The following is a 19,466-nucleotide window of genomic DNA, read 5'->3' as shown; positions in this document are numbered from 1 at the left end:
GAAAAGATTGATACTTCGGAGAACCTAGCTGATCCTTTCACGAAAAGCTTACCGCAAAAGACCTATGAGAAGCATGCTCGAGGGATGGGATTGCGGTTGATGCCACCCACTTAGAGAAAAACTTTCAGTATAAGTGGGAGAGATGAAGTGAAGTTCTTGTAATAGCTAGTATTTAGACACATTGTATACTAAAAGTTTTGCTTTAGTATAAGTGGGAGATTGTTGGATTTGTATACTGAAAGCAAGAACTTTATGCTTGTATACAATGATTCCTGTTATTCACTATTCTTATCTCCTATCTGATTGTGTTCATGATTGCATATGTATGTTCTTTATCTCTGTATAAGTAGATTATATGGTGTGTTGTAGATCACAGAAGACCGTATAATTGGAATAACCTTAAGAGATATAATATGATCACAGCCGAAATAACTCTAGGACAAGTTATTGGTTTAGGCTGCAGTATAGATGGAAGTAGTTTGTCTTGGCTACTTGTCTATACTGGTACGTCATTACGTATTGATAGGACCAACAGTTGAGATGTATTCTTCTATCTGACTTAAGTGAAGAATCAAGATCTCGGTGACTCATAAATCTTAATACTAATAAGTATTCAGATATATATGTTAATTCGTATATCACTTTGACTTACTATGAGCGAGAGTTAAATACTAACTCGAGTACTCTGTATCTTGGGTGATAGCGGTTAATATATGATATTTGATTATCTGTATTAGTACACGTATCCGGTATAGGATAATGACATCCCCTTAAGGAGCTCAATAAGGTTTATTACGCTAAACCCTGCAGGTTGATTAAGTTCAGGCGTAATAATAATGATTGAGTGGTACTGCTTAAGGAATTATTAAGAGATTAATTAATTTAAGCTGTCAGAGCTCTAATTAATTAATGGATGTCGGATATTTTAAATACGGAGATTTAATAAGTCTAAATACAAGCCCCGACTCATCACCGGCAATAAAGGGGTAAGTCAGTATCGGTTCTCTAGTGGAATGAACTGATATTTATAAATTAATTATGGTCTGGGCTGACCATGGATGAATTAATTTATTTGAGGCCCATCTTTATTCCTTGTATCTGGTCCCTGGGCTGGCCCAATGTCTCCAAGCCCTAGAAGACAGTAATTTTCGGCCCTCTCACTTATGTGGCGCCTCCTCCCTCTTTTCTGTATTTTAAATACAGCTGTCAGCTCTCAGGAAAATACACTGATAAAAATTAGGGTTTGAGAGCAGAGGGAGGCGCAGAAAAACGTGAGGTGCCATTCTGTCTTGGGAGTTCTCATAGCTCGTTGTCCATCCAACGTTGGGAATTGAGCGGGATACAGTCGAGAAGATCAGAGCTGGAGTCTGAATCATTCGACGCCATCATCAACCATCTGTGCATCCGATTCTCAAGTAAGTTTTCCTAACACCTGTGTGCAGCTGTTAAATTCATAGGAGCATGTTAGGAATTAATCGTTGTATGATGAATTAATAATAATCCAAGAAACGATCATTGGGCAATCGAGTATTAATTCAATTTAATATTCCTTCAGTGAAGAGGGGGTGTGAGAAGGAAGAATCGAATCGGTGGCAGCTGAGAAGACTAACACCGTCGATTCGCCAGCACCGGGTCTTTGAAGAATAGACCTGGTGCAGCTGAAGATGCCGGCCAACAACGAGAGAAGTCTCGTTGTTTGTTGCAAGCCAGGGAAGAGTGCAATATATGTGAAGGAAGATCTCCTCCAGAAACTGTGAAGCTTCTTGGCGCCAGGCATGAGGATGGAAGACACTCGCTTCGCTGGATACAAGTGAGGGTAGAGCAAACTTTGACGTCGGAGAGACGTTGAGATCCAGTGGAAGGGTCCGGTGAAGACCAAGTATGTGAGCGCCATTCTCCCACTCCATGAATTTGCAGTCATAGATTTCTCCTTTAGTCGGAACGAAATCTTCTCTGCAACTTTGGAAAGATTGAAAGTTTTTCTCATAGTGAAGGCTGTGGAGAGTTGTTAGTTGATGCAGAAAAAAAGTGAAGACAGCATGGTATAAATAGATAAAATTTGTACCAAGTAAGAAGATGAAACGTTTTTCGAAAACTGTGCCTAAAGTGTTTTTGAAGAAAAAAATTCACGTTCGCCGTCACTGCAGGGGACTGAAGTTTCAAAAAGGTGAGAGGTATCATTGCATTATGTCATGTCAATGAGGTTCTCAAGAAATTTTATCACAGAGGCAACAGGTTGGAAAGATTTTTAGAGAAGATTTTGACAAGTTCAATCAAAACAGATTTTCCCTTTTAAAATACTTGTCCTTCTCGAATATTCCAATTTCCAACAATCAGTTAAAGGTTTTAAAAGAAACTGATCAGTTAGAGAAAGATTTTGAATAAAAACTCAAAACTCTTAACTGAAATAACTGATTTTTAAATAGTAAGCTTTAAAAATACTTACTGATCGACTGATCATTGTAGTCAGTCGATACCACTTGATCCTGGTTGAATCATCAGGATGGCTTCTCTTCAGATAAGCGCTTGACTTCATTACTTTCCACGTCAGCGGTTGTAGAGCAGCAGTTGGTTGACCACCAGTCAGCGTGACTGTTTGAGAAAGTCTTCAAATACAGCATCACTCTTCAGGGTTGATGAGGCTGATCCTTCCACACAGATCGTTGAACCTTTCCTCTGGAAGAGCTTTGGTCAGCAAGTCCGCTCTCTGAACAGTAGTTGGAATCCATTCCACAGAGATATTCTTCTTTTCGTCGTGATCACGGATGAAGTGATGTCGAATAGCAATATGCTTGACTCTGGTGTGATGAACTGGATTCTGGGAGATTGCAATAGCACTGGAGCTGTCGCAATAGATTGGGACTTCCTTTTCGTCTATCTCATAGTCCTTCAATTGTTGGACTAACCACAGGAGTTGTGAGCAGCAGCTTCCGGCAGCAACATATTCAGCTTCAGTTGTGGAGGTGGCGACTGAAGTCTGCTTCTTTGAAAACCAAGAGATGAGCTTGTTGCCTAGGAATTGACATGTTCCGGAGGTTGATTTGCGATCAATTTTGCATCCAGCAAAATCTGAGTCTGAATATCCAGTGAGCTTAAAGTCGTCGTCTGCTGGGTACCACAATCCTAAGTTGGGTGTGCCTTTGAGATATCGTAGAATCCGCTTTGCTGCATCCAAATGAGCTTCCTTTGGATCTGACTGATATCTTGCACATACCCCGACTGCAAATGCGATGTCTGGTCTGCTCGCAGTCAAATACAACAATGATCCAATGATTTCTCTGTACTTCGTCGAAGAGACAGATTTTCCTTCTGAACTTGGATCAACTTTCCAGTTTGTGTTCATTGGGATCTTGACTGATTTCATGTGCTGAATACCAAACTTGGCTATCAGTTCCTTGGCATACTTGGACTGACTGATCAGTATTCCTCCGCTGGTCTGCTTGACTTGCAATCCGAGAAAGAAATTCATTCCTCCCATCATGGACATTTGGAACTTGTTGGTCATGATGTCAGCAAACTTTTTGCACATGCGTTCGGATTTGGATTCGAAAATTATGTCATCGACATAAATTTGAACAAGCAAGAGATCTTCTCCTTCTTTGAGAGTGAACAAAGTTCTGTCCACAGATCCTTTCTTGAAACCTTGTTCAACAAGATACTCTGAGAGAGTATCATACCACGCTCTTGGAGCTTGCTTCAAGCCATAGAGCGCTTTCTTCAGCTTGTACACCTTTTCTGGTCCAGCAACCTCAAAGCCTGGAGGTTGTTCCACGTAGACTTCATCGGTGAGCACTCCATTGAGAAATGCACACTTGACATCCATTTGGTGTACCTTGAAACCTTTGTGAGCTGCGAAGGCTAAGAAGAGTCTGACTGCTTCTAATTCTGGCAACTGGAGCGAACGTTTCATCGTAGTCGATTCTTTCTTCTTGACTGTATCCTTTTGCTACAAGCCTTGCTTTGTTTCTCACAACGTTTCCTTCTTCGTCTTTCTTGTTTTTGAAAATCCATTTCAAACCAATCACCTTTGCATCGTCTGGTCGATCCACAAGCTCCCAAACTGAATTCCGGTTCAATTCATTGAGTTCTTCTTGCATTGCGATGACCCATTGAGTGGACTTCAAAGCTTCTTCAACATCTTTGGGCTCTATAGATGATAAGAAATAGCTGAAAATCTTATCTTCGTTGATGCAGTTCTGATTGATGTCAAAGACGAGGTTGCACATTGATCTTCGAGTCTTGACGCCATTTGATGGTTCTCCAATGATGTTCTCCTTTGAGTGGAGTTCAAACCATATTTGATACTTCTTGATCTCTTCTGGAGATGGTGGGGCTTCTTCAGTCAGAATGGTTCTGAAGTGTGGAGCACCTTCTGGGGCAGGAGAGAGTTGAGCTGGAGCTTGCTTCGGCACGTTCAACTCGAACTTCAGCAACTGGAGTTCCCCCTTGACTGATGCCATTTGCATTGGCTCCAGTCTGAACTTCAGACCTTTGGCTGATATTTTGATACTGAAGCTTCTCAGTATCTTCATCTTTTCCTGGTCCCCACACCAAAACAGTAGAGGGCTCAGTGTTGTGGATTTCAGCTTTGGAACCTTCAGTGTTCTGGACACACCTTTCAGTTTCATGTTCCCTGAAATCATCTGTAGACTCATCAAAGACCACATGAGGTGTTTCTTCAACACAAAGAGTTTGAGAATTAAACACTCGATAGGCTTTGCTCGAACGTTCTGTTCCAGAGTATCCAAGAAAGACTCCTGAATCAGCCTTGCTATCAATTTTTTTTAACATCTTCTTTTCATTGTTGTGAATAAAACACCTAGAACTGAAAGCATGAAAATATGCAATTCAAGGCTTCATGTTCTTCCATAACTCGTATGGAGTTTTTCCATGTCTTTGAGTGAGGAAGGAGCGATTCTGCGTGTAGCATGCGTTGTTGACTGCTTCGGCCCAAAACTTCAAGGGGAGTTTTGATTCGGCTAGCATCGTCCTTGCTGCTTCCTTCAAAGACTTGTTTCTTCTTTCTGCAACTCCATTCTGTTGGGGAGTTCTTGCTTGCAGAAGTTTGATGACTGATTCCTTGTTCATCACAATACTCACGAATGACAGTATTGAGGAACTCAGTCCCATGATCTGATCTGATGCTGATGATGTTGACTTCCTTTTCCACGCTCAGTCTTCTCAGCAGCTTTGGCAGTTCTTCCAGTGTCTCTTTCTTCTTGAAAAGAAAGATAACCCAAGTATATCGTGAATAATCATCCACAACTACTAAGGTGTACTTCCTACCGTTGTAGCTTCTTGGAGAGATTCATGTGAAGTAGTTGAAGAATTCTTCCAGAGGAGTGTCCTGACTTTGACTTGAATGACATTCGCGTCTGCTTTCCTCTTTGACATGCTTCACATTCTAGCTTCTTCTGGAACACAATAGAAGGTAGACCTTCTACCAGTTGATGTTTAGCAAGCTTGTTGATCGTCTTGAAGTTGAGATGGTTGAGTCTCCTGTGCCACAGCCAGTTGAGCTCCGAGCTGCTTTGGCAGATTAGGCATGTTTCTAGTGGGCTGTCTTCCCATGAAACGACATAGAGACTCCCTTGTCTGAAACCTTTCAGAACCACCTTCTTTTGATTGTTTCTAACAGTGAATTCATCCTTCTTGATCTTCACTGTGAAACCGCTGTCACAAAATTGACTCACAAAAAACAGATTATATTTAAGACCAGAAACAAAGCTAACATTACTGATACTGGCTTACCCATGTTGAGCACACCATAGCCTTTTGTTTCTCCGATTGAGTTATCTCCGAATGCAACTTTGGATCCAGCTTTCTCAACATACTGAGATGATATTCTTTGTAGCCTGTTATGTGCTTCGAGCAGCCGCTATCCAGATACCATGTTCTGATTGAAGCTTTAACTTCTTCCTTATTTTTGTGTTTCCTGATTTTGACCTGCAAGGAAGAGTTACTTCAGGTACCCAATCAAGATTTGGGTCCTTCGATGTTAGCTCGAGTTCCCTTTGGAACCCATATCTGCTTCAGAATTGGTTTGGTTCATCTCTTGCGCTTTGCTGATCGTCTGACTGAAGTTGTTGGCGCTTCAGTTGGCACACGAGCATTCTTCTGCTGAGATTTTCTTTTAAAGGCCTCACTCTTGTAGGAGTTCTGTCTGATGAGTGGTTGAGGTCTTCTTTGCTCAGTGAAGTATCTCCCTTAAGATACTCGAGTCATTCCTGACTGATGGAGACTTGACTGATGTCGTGGAACATAAGTCGATTGATGTCCAGTTTCTTGTCGTCGTGGATGTCGCTTGGCTCGTCTGGACTCATCATTGTTTTGTCTCCATGGATGTTGTTCTTTCTGAAACTGAACTAATTTCAATTTCTGACTAATGTGGCCGTTCTTCCCCCTGGGCCGGTGAGGAAGATTCTTCTTGATTCCTGATGTTCCTTCCCTGATCTTTGACTGAAATATGTTTTCCAGTCTTCTCAGAAGATTGATCTGGTTGGGGGCCTCCTTTGCTCGTCTGTAGCTCCGTGGAGGTGGAACATTTGATCTTGCCATCAGTTTGCGTTTGCGAACTTCATCCATATCATGATCTCTTGATTCTTCTGATGTTGTGACTTCAGAAGCATCGTCTTTTGAACTGATCATGACATTCTTTCCTTTGTCAGCTGCAACCTTTCCTCCAATGCTTTCAACAAGACCTTTTGATGGAAAGTTGCTCATCATGGGTGACTTCATCATGCAGTCCTTGACTGTTTCTTCCAGCTTGTGATTGAGCCTCTTGATCTCATGAGATGCTCTATCACATTCCGAGTTGGAGATTCTGAGCTTTTCTTCCAGTCGACTGTTCTCCATGATTAGCTGATCAAGACAAGTTTCATCTGGAAAGTAGATGATTGTCTGATTCCTAGCTCGTTCATCATTGATCTTCTTTTCCATTTTCTGATTCTGCTTGAGGAGATCTTCGAACATTTTTCTCAACTGACAGTGATCAGTCATGAGCTGATTAAACTCGTCAATTTCATCGGATGAGCTTTCTCCAGATTCTGAGTGGTCTCCTGAAAACATCAGGAAGTTATCAGTATAAGGAGTTTTTGAATGAGAGATTACCTCTGAGCCATTCATTCCATTGTCGTAGCTGTTGTCAGCCACGCTTTCAGATCCATTAGCCATCAGGGCTTGACTCTCATCGTCTGAGCTGGTGCTATCGAAGTCGGATGATTCTGATGTGTCTTTGGAAGAATCAGCATCGTCAGCAACCATCGCTTTCTTCTTTGAGAAGCTGCGATCTTTCTTAGCTTTCAGCTCTTTGCGCTCAGATTGAGTCAGTTCAGGGCATTCATTTCGAAAGTGCCCTTTCTTTCTACATCCAAAGCATTCCATGTCTTTGATGTCGTAAGCGGCTGACTTCCTTTCTCCACTTCGATCAGTGGAATGTCTTGAGTTGCTTTCTCTTTCCTTTCCTTTCCTTTGTAATGCTGCTTGTGGAACCTTCTGTACTTCCGGAACTTGGACTCCATTTTGTTGAATCTTTCAGTCAACAAAGCATATTGACTGAAGAAGTCCTCAGGGTTGAGTTCCGCTGGTTCCTTGATTTGCTTCTTGCCTTCTCTTGCTGAAGCTTTCAGTGCTGCTCCTCTTGAGGTTGATGGACCATCTTCGTCTGATCCTCCAGCCTTCTTGATTCCAAGATTTCTCTGAAGGTCGAACTCATTTGCCATGAGATCAGAGAAAAGCTTGTTTGTCGGGAGCTGACTGAATCCAGGCTTATGCTGATGAGCGACTGAGTAGATCTGCCATTCTCTTCGTGGCAGTGCTCGAAGAATCTTCAAGTTGATTTCTCATTGAGTGTACTTGTCTTTAGAGATGGATTGAACTTCATTCAGGATTTGATTGAATCTGAGTTCCATCTCTTCGACAGATTCATTCTTGAGCATGAGGAAGGAGTCGAACTTCTGGCAAGCTATGGATAGCTTATTCTCCTTGATTTCCTCGGATCCTACGCACATTCTTTCAAGAATGTCCCACATCTCTTTTGCAGTTCCGCACTTGATGATCTTTATGACATGCTTGTCAGGAACGGTGCCGGAGATGATGCTTTTGGTGAGGTTGTCTAGCTCATCTTGCTTCCTTTCTTCTGTGGAGAAGTCTGCCTTTTGCTTAGGTTGGACCTCATCGTAAGGATCCTGATGTGGGTCAACAGGACCCTTTTGATGGTTTCGGTGATGGTGATTGGTCCGTTGGTGATGACTTCCCACATTCGGCAATGTTGGGCGGTGAGGAAGCTTTCAAGACGAAACTTTCATATGTCGTATTTTTCAATACTAAACATAGGTAGAGAAGATAATCTACTGTGGTCAGTCTCCATGAAAAAAGAGAGAACAGATAACAACAGATAGAACAAACAGCAAGCACAAAAAGAAAGAGAAAACTTTTTCGAGACATTTGAGAAAAAGGATCAAGTTCAATTAGAACCTAATCAGATACAGAGTGTTCTTGCGAACAACCTGCTCTGATACCAATTGTTAGGTCCTGAGGGTCTCGAATAGGTGTATGGGGGGGATACACCTATGGGCTATTTTTCTTTTTCCTCAAAGTGAGGGATCTCAAGATAGAGATCTAAACGAAACTTTACACGCAAACGGTGACTCCTGTTAACTGAGAACAGTTTTGACCAAACAGGGTTGACGACTGATACTGAAAGCTCTCCAGTAAGGAGTTATCAGTTAAGTTACTAGAACTTAACTGATGCACATAAGGGCTTCAGTCGAGTTTGCTAAAACAGAGATGATAACACTCTTCCTGACTATCAGAAGATAGATCAGTCAGACTGATATCATACGCAGCGAAAATTAAACTTAGTTTCGCAATAGCCTCGGTTGAGCACGTTGTTGGTCTTAGGTTTCTCTTTGCAGTTAATCAGTATTCAGTTTATCAAATGAAACAACACAAGCAGGAAAGTAAAACTGAAAGCTGTAAACAACACAGAGACTTTTACGTGGTTCGGAAAAACCCTTTCCTATATCCACAGGTCGGTTGATCAGACCAACAATCCACTCCGCAAGTGCTTAACAGGTGCACTGCAAACCAAACCGTGTGCTTGCCGGGTGCACACAACCTGTACCACTGAAGAAAACCCTTCTTCAGTACCCACACTTCACTCGTGTCGGATTTCTCTTGCTTAACACAACCCGCGCTAAGACTCTCAGAGTCAGAGTACCTTCCTGAACTCCGAATCACTCAAACACTCAAATCTTTCTGTCTGAAAGGAGGTTTGAACTGGGTGCCAACTATACTGCAAAGAACAAGTTCTTTGGAGCAAGTTTGACCTTGGCTTCTAGGTAAACAGAGGTTTGCCTAAGGACTAAGAGAATGTGTGTAATCAGCAGTGACTGATTTTGGCTTTGGAATTCTCTTCTTCGATTCAAACTTTGGGGTGGTTAAGCTTTAGGCTGAGTAGCGATTTTGGCAGAGCTTCAGCTTATGTCGTTGAATCGGTGAAGATTGAAGTGATCCTCGAGCGCTATTTGTTGGAGAACTCTTGAATAGATCCGTTGGCGTAGAACGTCCTCAATATTTGTTCCGTTGGAGAGCAATTTGAATTTGGGCTGAGGCTTCAATCTTCGAGGTTCCTTGTCTGGTGGAAGCGGCTCTCTTAAGGGACAGGAGATGTGACGTCTCTGATAAAGTAGCTACCAAATAGGAATGACCTCTGCAGAGATAAGATCCTGAGATCTCTGCATTTAATGCGGCTGTACTTTTGTGAGTACGTGGCTTCCTTTGAATGTTGGAAGATCAGTCCGAGGAAGAATGTTTAACTGATACTTGACTTTAGTATCAGTCCGCTGAGTCCACGTGGCACGCATTAAGTAATCAGTTCCAAACTGATTCTTCAACTGATACTTCAGTTGGTAACTTCAGTCTTTAGTCTTCAGTCCTTCGTTCTTCAGTCTTCGGAACAGCAAGCTAAACTAGAAACGAACTCTAACACTTGAGTTCAAAACAGTTCTAGTCTATTACAATTACGACCTATGAATTTTGGTATCATCAAAACCAGGATTAGGATATTCCACAAGGTTCCCAACAAAGGTGGACGGGGCCGTATGTGGTGCATAAGAGCAATTGGAATGGAAAGTATGAGTTGTTTGTTGTTGATGGCACTACTTTCACTGTCAATGGTCATCGTCTCAAGCATTACTTCAAGTCGGATGTTGATCGTGGTCTTGAAGTTGTGAAATTCAACGACCCATGAGATTGAGGTATCGTCGAGCTTTAGACGTTAAATTAAGCACTTCTTGGGAGGTAACCCAATTTTTACTATTTTATTTCTTTATGTTCGTTTTTGTTTTCATTTTTTTGTGTTTCCTTTGCTCGTTAACGTTTTTTCTGTTTTCCTTAAAAAAATAGGGGTAAAATTGAAATTCGGCGACTTGACCCAGTAAATCATTGAATTTGGCGATTTGGCGGAGAAAAACGGCGCCCAACTCAGCGATCGCCGAGTTGGCCGCCGAAAACCCTAGACGGATTTTACTCTTGGAGCTCGGAATTCGGCGCCCGTCGAATTTGATGGTGAAAACGCTGAAATTCGGCGACCAACTCGGCGCGGTCGCCGAGTTGGTCCAGGTAGGCTTTTAATAGCGTTTTTCACCCCTTTTTCACACACTTCACCAAGAACACACACTAGGCACCTAAAGTGGCGAATTTATATTTGTTTTTCATCTTCCAATTACTCTCAAACGGCTTCGAATATTCTAAATTCCTTCCATACACTTCATACCCACATCTTTAGCTTCCATTCCATCTGATTATTTCGGGTTTTCATCCACTTTTTTGGGAGATTCAAGAAATTGGAGTTTTTGAAGGATTTCTCTCTAATTTTTGAATTTTGCCTCTAAATCTTCAAGGTATATGTCTCTAACTCTTAATCTAGCTTTATTCCTATGCTATTACTACGTTTATGAGTTTTATTGGTTGATTTTTGTTAAATTAGAAGAGCTAGGGTTTTTGCTAGAACCATGAATTGAGCTTATTTGTTTGAGGAGATTGCATTACCTATCTTAGTGTTGGTGCTTGTGCTTATTGCTATGGTTATTTTTGTGGTGATAGAATTATGTAAATTGGCAAGACATGCTTGTTTAGAATTGATGAGTCTCAATGGGTTCTATCCTTGCTATACTTTTGCTTGGTACTTAGTTGATGTTTACTTGTGATTTTAATTGTTGGTATTGATAGAATTCATGATATTTTGTTCCTTTTGAGGATTAAGCATGATGAAGGGGGACTTTTTTTAGGTGATGTGAGTTGAGAATGTGATTGGAGGTTGATGGGTGATGCATGAGTGAATTTTTTTAAACTTGTGATGTAGTGAATGTAGTCTAACTAGAAATTAATCACAGGTACTATGGCACCTAAGAAACATCGAGCTACTGCCACCTCAAGCTCCCGACAGCCGGCGGAGTTTACTCGAGTGGACCCCAGTTTCATGGGGTGTCACTAATTTCAGACGATGATCGCTCAAGATTTTAAAAGATTGCAAGGAAGGGAATAGAGATCACCCGATATGCCGATCACGACCTTCTCCGACAGATGGAAATTTATGATGATGTGTGGTCGTTATTCTACCACATCGGTTGGGTTTATATCTTCAATGGTGGATGGCCCACCTATGAAAGATTGACCTTAGAGACCTTAAGCACGTTGGATTAATCGGTGTTTACTCAAGCCAATCCCAGAAGGATATCTTTCCAGCTCAACAATATTTGGGAGACCGATGTCCCTGTGATGGAAATCACTACAGCATTTAACTGCAGAGATGGAGGTCACACCATGTATTCGATTGGAGCAGAGTTCAATGCCGCAGCGTTCTGGAGGGAGATAGATTTGCCTAACGCTGGTCCATTCGTGTCAGGGACATCTAGTGCAGCAGACATTCAAAATCTAGTCTCAAGGATGACACATCGCATTATTGCCCATACAGTACTTCCTAGGAAGGAAAACAACCATGTGCGCATCACGAGCTGTTTATTATTTGGGGGATGTTGACACGCACACCTATGGACTTAACCCAAATCCTTCTCAAGCAGTTGTTCAGAGCGTCGAAGTCCCAGTCAGGAGTTATCACGATTAGAGGACTGCTTACACCCTTCGTACAACGTATATGTCCTGCGGTTTCTACATGGAAGCCGTTAGAGGGTGACATGTTGCTAAATGGTCACCGTATGGTTCGTATGAGATTTTTCTCGAGGGCCCAACCACCATTCAAGTTGGTGCAAAGCGACAACGACTACTTCCATTTGCCAAACTCGACCCTCACCTGTGTGCAGGGGCGTTTTGAGACATAAAATTAGCTGATGAACACACGCGCCCATGCGAAAGCTGTAGTAGGTGAGCAGGCCGCCGAACAGGATCCTCGTCATGTGAATAATGAGGAAGAGGAGCAAGAGCAAGAGGAGGCCGAGGCAGCAGCAACAGGAGCACAAAGAGGACATGGAGCTCAATATGATGTCATTGAGCTCACCGAGAGGATGCAGCAGTTGCAGTCCTATGCCGAGCAACAGGAGGCACAACTCACTGTTATGTGTATAGATGTCATAGCGGTTCGCCTGCAGCAGCAAGCTATGGATGCTTATCAGCGTGAGCAGTTTGCTCATTATGCCGCTTTTGAGATGTATGCAACAGAGGAGTTCGGCAGGCAAGCAACTTTTGAGGCATGGCAGCGAGCAGAGATGGAGAGACAGCAGCAGGAGCACGCTAGGCAGATGGTGATGTAGGATGAGCTCCTACGGCAGTTCCAGGAGTTCCAGAGACGACAAGGAGGACCGCCATCTTGAGTTGCACTGTAAGTATACTCACCATAACCTTTATCTATTGTTCCCTCCAAACTTATTTTCGAGCATTCGCCTTTTAATAAGTTTGGGGGAGGGGGATCGAGATTAATTATGGTTTGCATTCATTTTTTTCTCATTTTTGCCTAGTTTGATTGATTTTTTTTGCTGCTTTTATTATGTATTCGTAGTCTAGAGATTCGGGCCTGTACTTAAATTGATATTATTCTCAGACATAGTTCATATTGCTTTACAAGATTGATGTTTATTAATTCGTTAGATAATTGGTGAGATGCTTGTGATGATTTCTGTGAAAAAGGGTGTTTCCCGATTGTGCTTGCTATTTTGAATATGGTTTGAGCTGATTTGTATGACCAATGAGTAATTTTTGCCTTGCCTTTTGACGTTGAACAAACTTGTGAGGATTTGAGCCTTAACTGCCTATTATTTTTGCACTTTGTTCTTTGTTTTGAGTGTTGTCATGCGTGTAGTAAACTTCTAGAACTTGCCATGGTTCTTGGTTGAGATTGCTGTTGTGTTCAGGACTTTAAGATGATTTTAGGCCATCCTTTGTTAGCTGCATTATATCACAAACACTATCCTTGAAAAGAACTTATCCCTTGCTATCCACTTTGAGCTTAATAAACTTTTATTTGTTAACCGAATGATAGGGGGTGATGTAGTATATGGGGATCCTTGTGTTGTGATTTGTAATAGGTTGATTGAAAATAAGGGATGAAGAAAATGAGTACTAGTCATTCTTATAAGCTCTATAAAAAAAAATAATAAAAAGAAGAGAGAAATAATGAAGTGTGAAAGTCAAGTGTTTGTTGAATTTTTCATAGAAAATCAACATTTTTTTATAGTATAAAAGTAAAGAGCATGAAAGAGTGTCAAGTTTTGATCTATGATGATTATATCCCTTGGTTTGTGTTGTTTATGGAGACATAGTTAGGTGGAAGATGGAATTTATTCCATGCTTGATTGGTGAAGTCATAAGGTTGGTGTTCTTAATTTTCTTAAGTCACTTAGCCTAAATTTCCCTACTTTAACCATTGTTCCTATATTATAACCCAAAGAAAAAGACCTATTTGATCTTAGTCCTGGCATATTGTTAGCGATAGAGATCTTAGACGATTGGCAAACCTATGGTAAGTGATCTACATATGCATTGAATTTCGATGAGAGGTACACGTCCTATTCAGATTTATTGAAAGTTGAGTAAAACACTTCTTCTTGAGAGTCAATTGTTGGAATATCAAGGTTGATTTTTGCCATTGGTTGTATTTATTGGTGATTATTGTGTTCATATGTGGAGTATTTGAGGGGATTCTTTTTGTTTTATTTTTCTGAAGCATCGATGGTCCAATCTTCTTGCCCATTCGTGTTTATTGTTTTGTTCTTTTCGTTGTACGAGGACGAACAACATCTTAAGTTTGGGGGAGTTGATAAACACTCATTTTGCATAGTTTTTTATGGCTTATATCTTGTGTTTTATGTGAAACTTGTACCTATTGTGTAATTCTTTGGAGTTTATTTCTTATTATTTTGTGATTTCACGTTTGGGTATAGTTTTGGCTAATTAGATGCAGGAATGAGTGTTTCTTGGAGCATGTTGAATAAGAAATGTGTCTAAGGGAAGATATGTGAGAGAATCGAGCCCGAAAATCAAGAAGAGATGAAGAAATTGATCTAAAATCGAGAAGAAGAAGAAATCGGCGGTCAAAGCCGTTGACCGCCGAATTTGGGGTATTTGAAGAAGAAATTCGGGGACCAACTCGGTGGTTGTTGGGTCCCAGAAGGTCTCGAATAGGTGTATGGGGGGAATACACCTATAGGCTATTTTAATCGAAACCGAAGGAAAACAAACCAACACAACCTTTTCAGTTAAAAGAGTTTAGCAAACCTTAGGTTGTCGACTGATACTGAATATCTCTTCAGTAAAGAGTTATCAGTTAAGTCAAAGACTTTAACTGATACACGTTAGGCTTCAGTCGGGTTTGTAAAACAGAGGTGTGTTATGAGTCTTACTGAATATCCGAAGATTTCTCAGTTAGACTAATAACACTGGCAACGAAAAACTTTTTCTTTAGAAATAGCCTTAGGGCTCGTTTGATGGCCTGGATTAAGCTGTATTAGCAAAGGTATACAGCATTACATGTGTGTTTGGTATTCTGTGCACGCATTACACATGGCCCGGAAAAATGTCTAAGCCCGGCCTAAAATCACTGTTCAATGTGTAATACACAACTCCCACCCCCCTTCGGATACGTTTTCTAGCTTTGAAAAATGAAATTCATCTCCCGAATTTGCCATCGATTTTTGACATTAAAAAATTCATCCACATAGAAATTGCCCCTCTTCATTTACGAATCTGAGATTTCTGCTGACTCTCCTTTCAAACCAGACGAAGAATCATCTCTCCACAGAATTCAAATACGGTAAGAACCAATAATGGAACTCCAGAGATTGAATAACTACATCCTTGTTCTTCTTCTTTTTTTGGATTCGTATTTGCATTCCTTGTTTCCACATAAACTTGCTTCCCCATTGGGTTGTGTTCTGCAAATTGGAAGAAGCGCGATGTTCTCAACAAAAAAAAAAGATTGGAAGTTGCAATTGGATGGTGTAATACTTTATGCAGAGAATAGATGGTGGGGTAGGCGCTGAATGAACAAAATTAGGGGAGATTTAGGAAGATTAAAATGGAGTAGGCGGTGGATAATGGGGTGGCGGTGAGCTGGGGGTTCAAGAACAGGAGTGAGCGGTGGGTGGGGGGTGGTGAAAGGGGTTAAAGAAAAATAAAATAGTTGGTGTGACTCGTGGATGGATGATCAATTTTTTAAATTTATTTTTCTTTTTCCTAAATTTAAACTATTGAAAGGTTATTTTAGTAAATTTGTTGTTTAATCTTGATTATAAACTTGGGTACCAAACATATTTGATACCCTATCTATAGTTTTTATATGATCTACCAAACACTTGAATACGATATCAATCTCACTTTATCTAGGATACATGTCTTAAGTTTTATCTATCTTAGCTTATCCCAATTAAGCTACAAACATGGCCTTAGTGATTAATCACGTTGTCAAGATTTATATTTCACTTTGCAGTTAATAAGTTTCAGTTAACGAAAGGCTTGTGCACAGATAAGAAAGTAAATACTGAAAGCGATAAACAACAAATGGATTTTTATGTGGTTCAGAATCCAATTCCTATATCCACTGTCAGTTGATCACACTGACAAACTTCACTGGGCTAGTGCTTACGGGTGCACAACAAACCTAAACAGCCAAAGATCCAATCTTTGGTACCAACACACTGGGTTGGATTTCTCACTCTTAGCTTCACTGAGACAAAACTATGCATTTCTGCAAAGACTAAGATCTCACAGAGTCAGAACACTGGTCTGAACTCCTCTCGGCTCAAACTCTCGATTCAGTCAGTTGAAAGGAGGTTCGAAAACTTGCCAACTAGATTACAAAGAGCAGGCTCTCTATAATCAGTTATACCTAGGCTTTGGATATACAATAGTTGCCTAAGTTCTAAGAGAATGTGTATAATCAGTAGAGACTGATTTTTAGCTTTGAGATTCTCTTCTTCGATTTAAACTTTGTGATACGATCCTTGTCGGACCGTTCAAATGAACACACTAGCGGAAGACTTGATAACGAACAATAGATTATGGAATCCCAAAACCTCTTAATCTAACCCACGGAATGATTTAGGCGAATTGAATTCCCTAAACCCCAACGTGACGTTGACGCAGCAACTCAAGGACGATGAATGACACCCGACGAGGGTTGGTTGACTCGTTGTTACGCCGATAGATGAATTCTCTTGGAATATTCAAGAGGAATTCGAAAACTTTCAAGAGAGAATAAAAACTCACAGTTTTTGATAAAAATAATGTTCAATTTTCGTGGGCTACATATCAGCCATATATATAGGCAAAAACTAAACCTAGTTTAACAAGGAAACAATTTAAAACTAACCCTAATCTAATAAGGAAACAAATCCGTAGTCAAAACAAAGTATAAAACTCAAAACTGACTCATCTAAGGCCCAATTTCAGCCACCCTAATATAACCCACGAAAATAATAAAATAAAAATAAATAAAACACTCGATTAAATCAGCCCACATATGCAACGTAACTTGGGCCTCCATGGCATGCATCATTCCCCTCCTCTTGAAAGGGATTTGTCCTCAAATCCAAGTCGTCAATTCAAATGTCAGGATCAAAAATCAGATCTTCGTTTCTTGCAAGAAACGACTGTTGGACCATAGCTTTGCTCCCTTTGTCCATCATTCTTCTTATTCGACTCTAACTCTGACGTCTCTTAAACCTTGAACATGAAGAAGTTCTTGTTGAAAATATCGCCATGCTTCACTTCTCTTCCGATCAACCCCAATTCCTCAACCATGGCTCTACTAGCCACATTCGTCCAACTTCCCCCATCAATGATAATGCTGCACACCTCGTCTTGAATAAGACATCTCGTGTGAAAGAGATTCTCCCGCTGCTCGCTCTCATCGGATTGAGTTTGGGTACTCAGAACTTTCGTAGCTACAAAAAGCTTTCCCATATGTCGCAAAATCTCCTCTACCTCCCCTTCATAGTCGACATTCTCCAAAACTGGCATATCCGGATCGGTCTCCTCACCATCAGTCACAACTTCGCCGTCATCTCTCATGATCATAAGTCTCCTATTCAGACACTCACTCATAATATGCCCGAATCCTTGACACTTGAAGCACTTCTTATCTCGATTTCGACCATTGGAAACTGCTGGATTTGCTGAATTTGAACCCTCGGGTCGGGACCTAAAGAACCGCTTCTTGTCATCACTTGGCAGCGCCTTCTTTTTCTATTGATTCCCTTTTGATGAGGAACCACTAGAAACTGGTTGAGACCGCCTCCAATTGCCCTGATTCTGGCGCTGATTGCTGTTGTTGGTGGTGCCATAAAATTGTCGATGAGCATTCTTGAAATCTTCCTCGCAAGATTTTTCTTCTTTCATAAGACCCCTTCGATATAACCTCTCATGGAAAGACTTAAACTCATTCTTTACAATTCTCCGCATCTCTTCCACCATATATGTAGTCAAATCGGCTCCAGTCATATTCCTGAAGAATTCCTAAGAATTCATCAATTTGTAGCTGAACAGGTCAGCCAATTTCAACCCTTCGTGTGAAGCCTTAAACGTCCTCCAATCGTATTTTTCTTTGAAATACGACTTCTTCGACTTCGAGAGGGCTTTCTGTGGCCACCTGTTTCGCCTTAATCCGAGCTCTATAGAGGAAGGTATGGTCGTTCTTCGAAAATCTGACTCCAGCTCTAATCTTCTGGATTGTATCCCGCTCAATTCCCAATGGAACAGAAATACGAATGCACAGAAACCCTAAAAAAAATCTAAACCTAGATACAAAACGCGGCTCTGGTGCCAAATGATACGATCCATGTTGACAGATCGATCGAACAAACCCGCTAGCGGGAAGACTTGATAACGAACGATATATTATGGAATCTCAAAACCTCTGAATCTAACCCACGGAATGATTTAGGCGAATTAAATTACCTAAACCCCAACGTGACGTTGATGCAGCAACTCAGGGACGATGAATGACACCCGACAAGGGTTGGTTGACTCATCGTTACGCCGATAGATGAATTCTCTTGGAATATTCAAGAGGAATTCGAAAACTCTCAAGAGAGAATAAAAACTCACAGTTTTTTATAAAAATAATGTTCAATTTTCGTGGGCTACATATCAGCTATATATATAGGCAAAAACTAAACTTAGTTTAACAATGAAACAATTTAAAACAAACCCTAATCTAATAAGGAAACAAATCCTTAGTCAAAACAAAGTATAAAACTCAAAACTGACTCATCTAAGGCCCAATTTCAGCCACCCTAATATAACCCACGAAAATAATAAAATAAATAAAACACTCGATTAAATCAGCCCACATATGAAACGTAACTTGGGCCTCCATGGCATGCATCACTTTGGATGGCTTTGAATTGCTGAGTAACGAATTCGGCAGCGTTTTAGCTTATGTATTTGAATCGGTGAAGATTGAAGTGATCTTCGAGCTCTATTTATAGGAGAGGTCTTTAATAGATCCGTTAGCGGAGAAGGTCTTCAAGAATTCATCCGTTGGAGATAGATTTGAACTTTGTTGAGGCTTCAATCTTCGAAGGTTCCTTATTTGGTGAGAACGGCTACTTGGTAAAGGAGATACGACGTCTCTGAAAAAGGTAATCACCAAAAAGGAAGACTCTGCAGAGAAAGGACGATCATTGAAATATATGCATTTAATGCGGCTGTACTCTGGGAGTGCGTGGCTTCCTTTAAGCTTTGGAGGTTCAGTCTGAGGAAGAATGTTAACTGATACTTGACTTTAGTATCAGTTCGCTGAATCCACGTGGCCTGCATTAAGTGATCAGTCGTAACTGATTCTAGGACTGATCAGTCAAATATCAGTATTTGACTCTGCCTTAATTTGTTACATCAGTCGGCATCTTCAGTCTTCAGTCCTCCGGTCTTCAGTCTTCAGAATAGCATCTAAACTAGAAAAAGAACTCTAACACTTGAGTTCGAATAGTTCTATTCTATTACAAGGAGAACCT

The 19,466-nt window shown here is 40.9% G+C and overlaps 1 pseudogene; it reads left to right on the top strand.

Annotated features, from left to right (window-relative positions):
• The window catches only part of LOC130998556 (protein ASPARTIC PROTEASE IN GUARD CELL 1-like), a 49,588-nt pseudogene extending 37,247 nt beyond the window's left edge, over nucleotides 1-12,341 (top strand).
• Nucleotides 12,342-19,466: the final 7,125 nt, after the last annotated feature.

Source organism: Salvia miltiorrhiza, chromosome 8 (assembly GCF_028751815.1).
Source record: "Salvia miltiorrhiza cultivar Shanhuang (shh) chromosome 8, IMPLAD_Smil_shh, whole genome shotgun sequence".
NCBI classification, from domain to species: domain Eukaryota; kingdom Viridiplantae; phylum Streptophyta; class Magnoliopsida; order Lamiales; family Lamiaceae; genus Salvia; species Salvia miltiorrhiza.
Note: the sequence above shows the minus strand (reverse complement) of the source record. Positions and strands in the feature narration are given on the sequence as shown.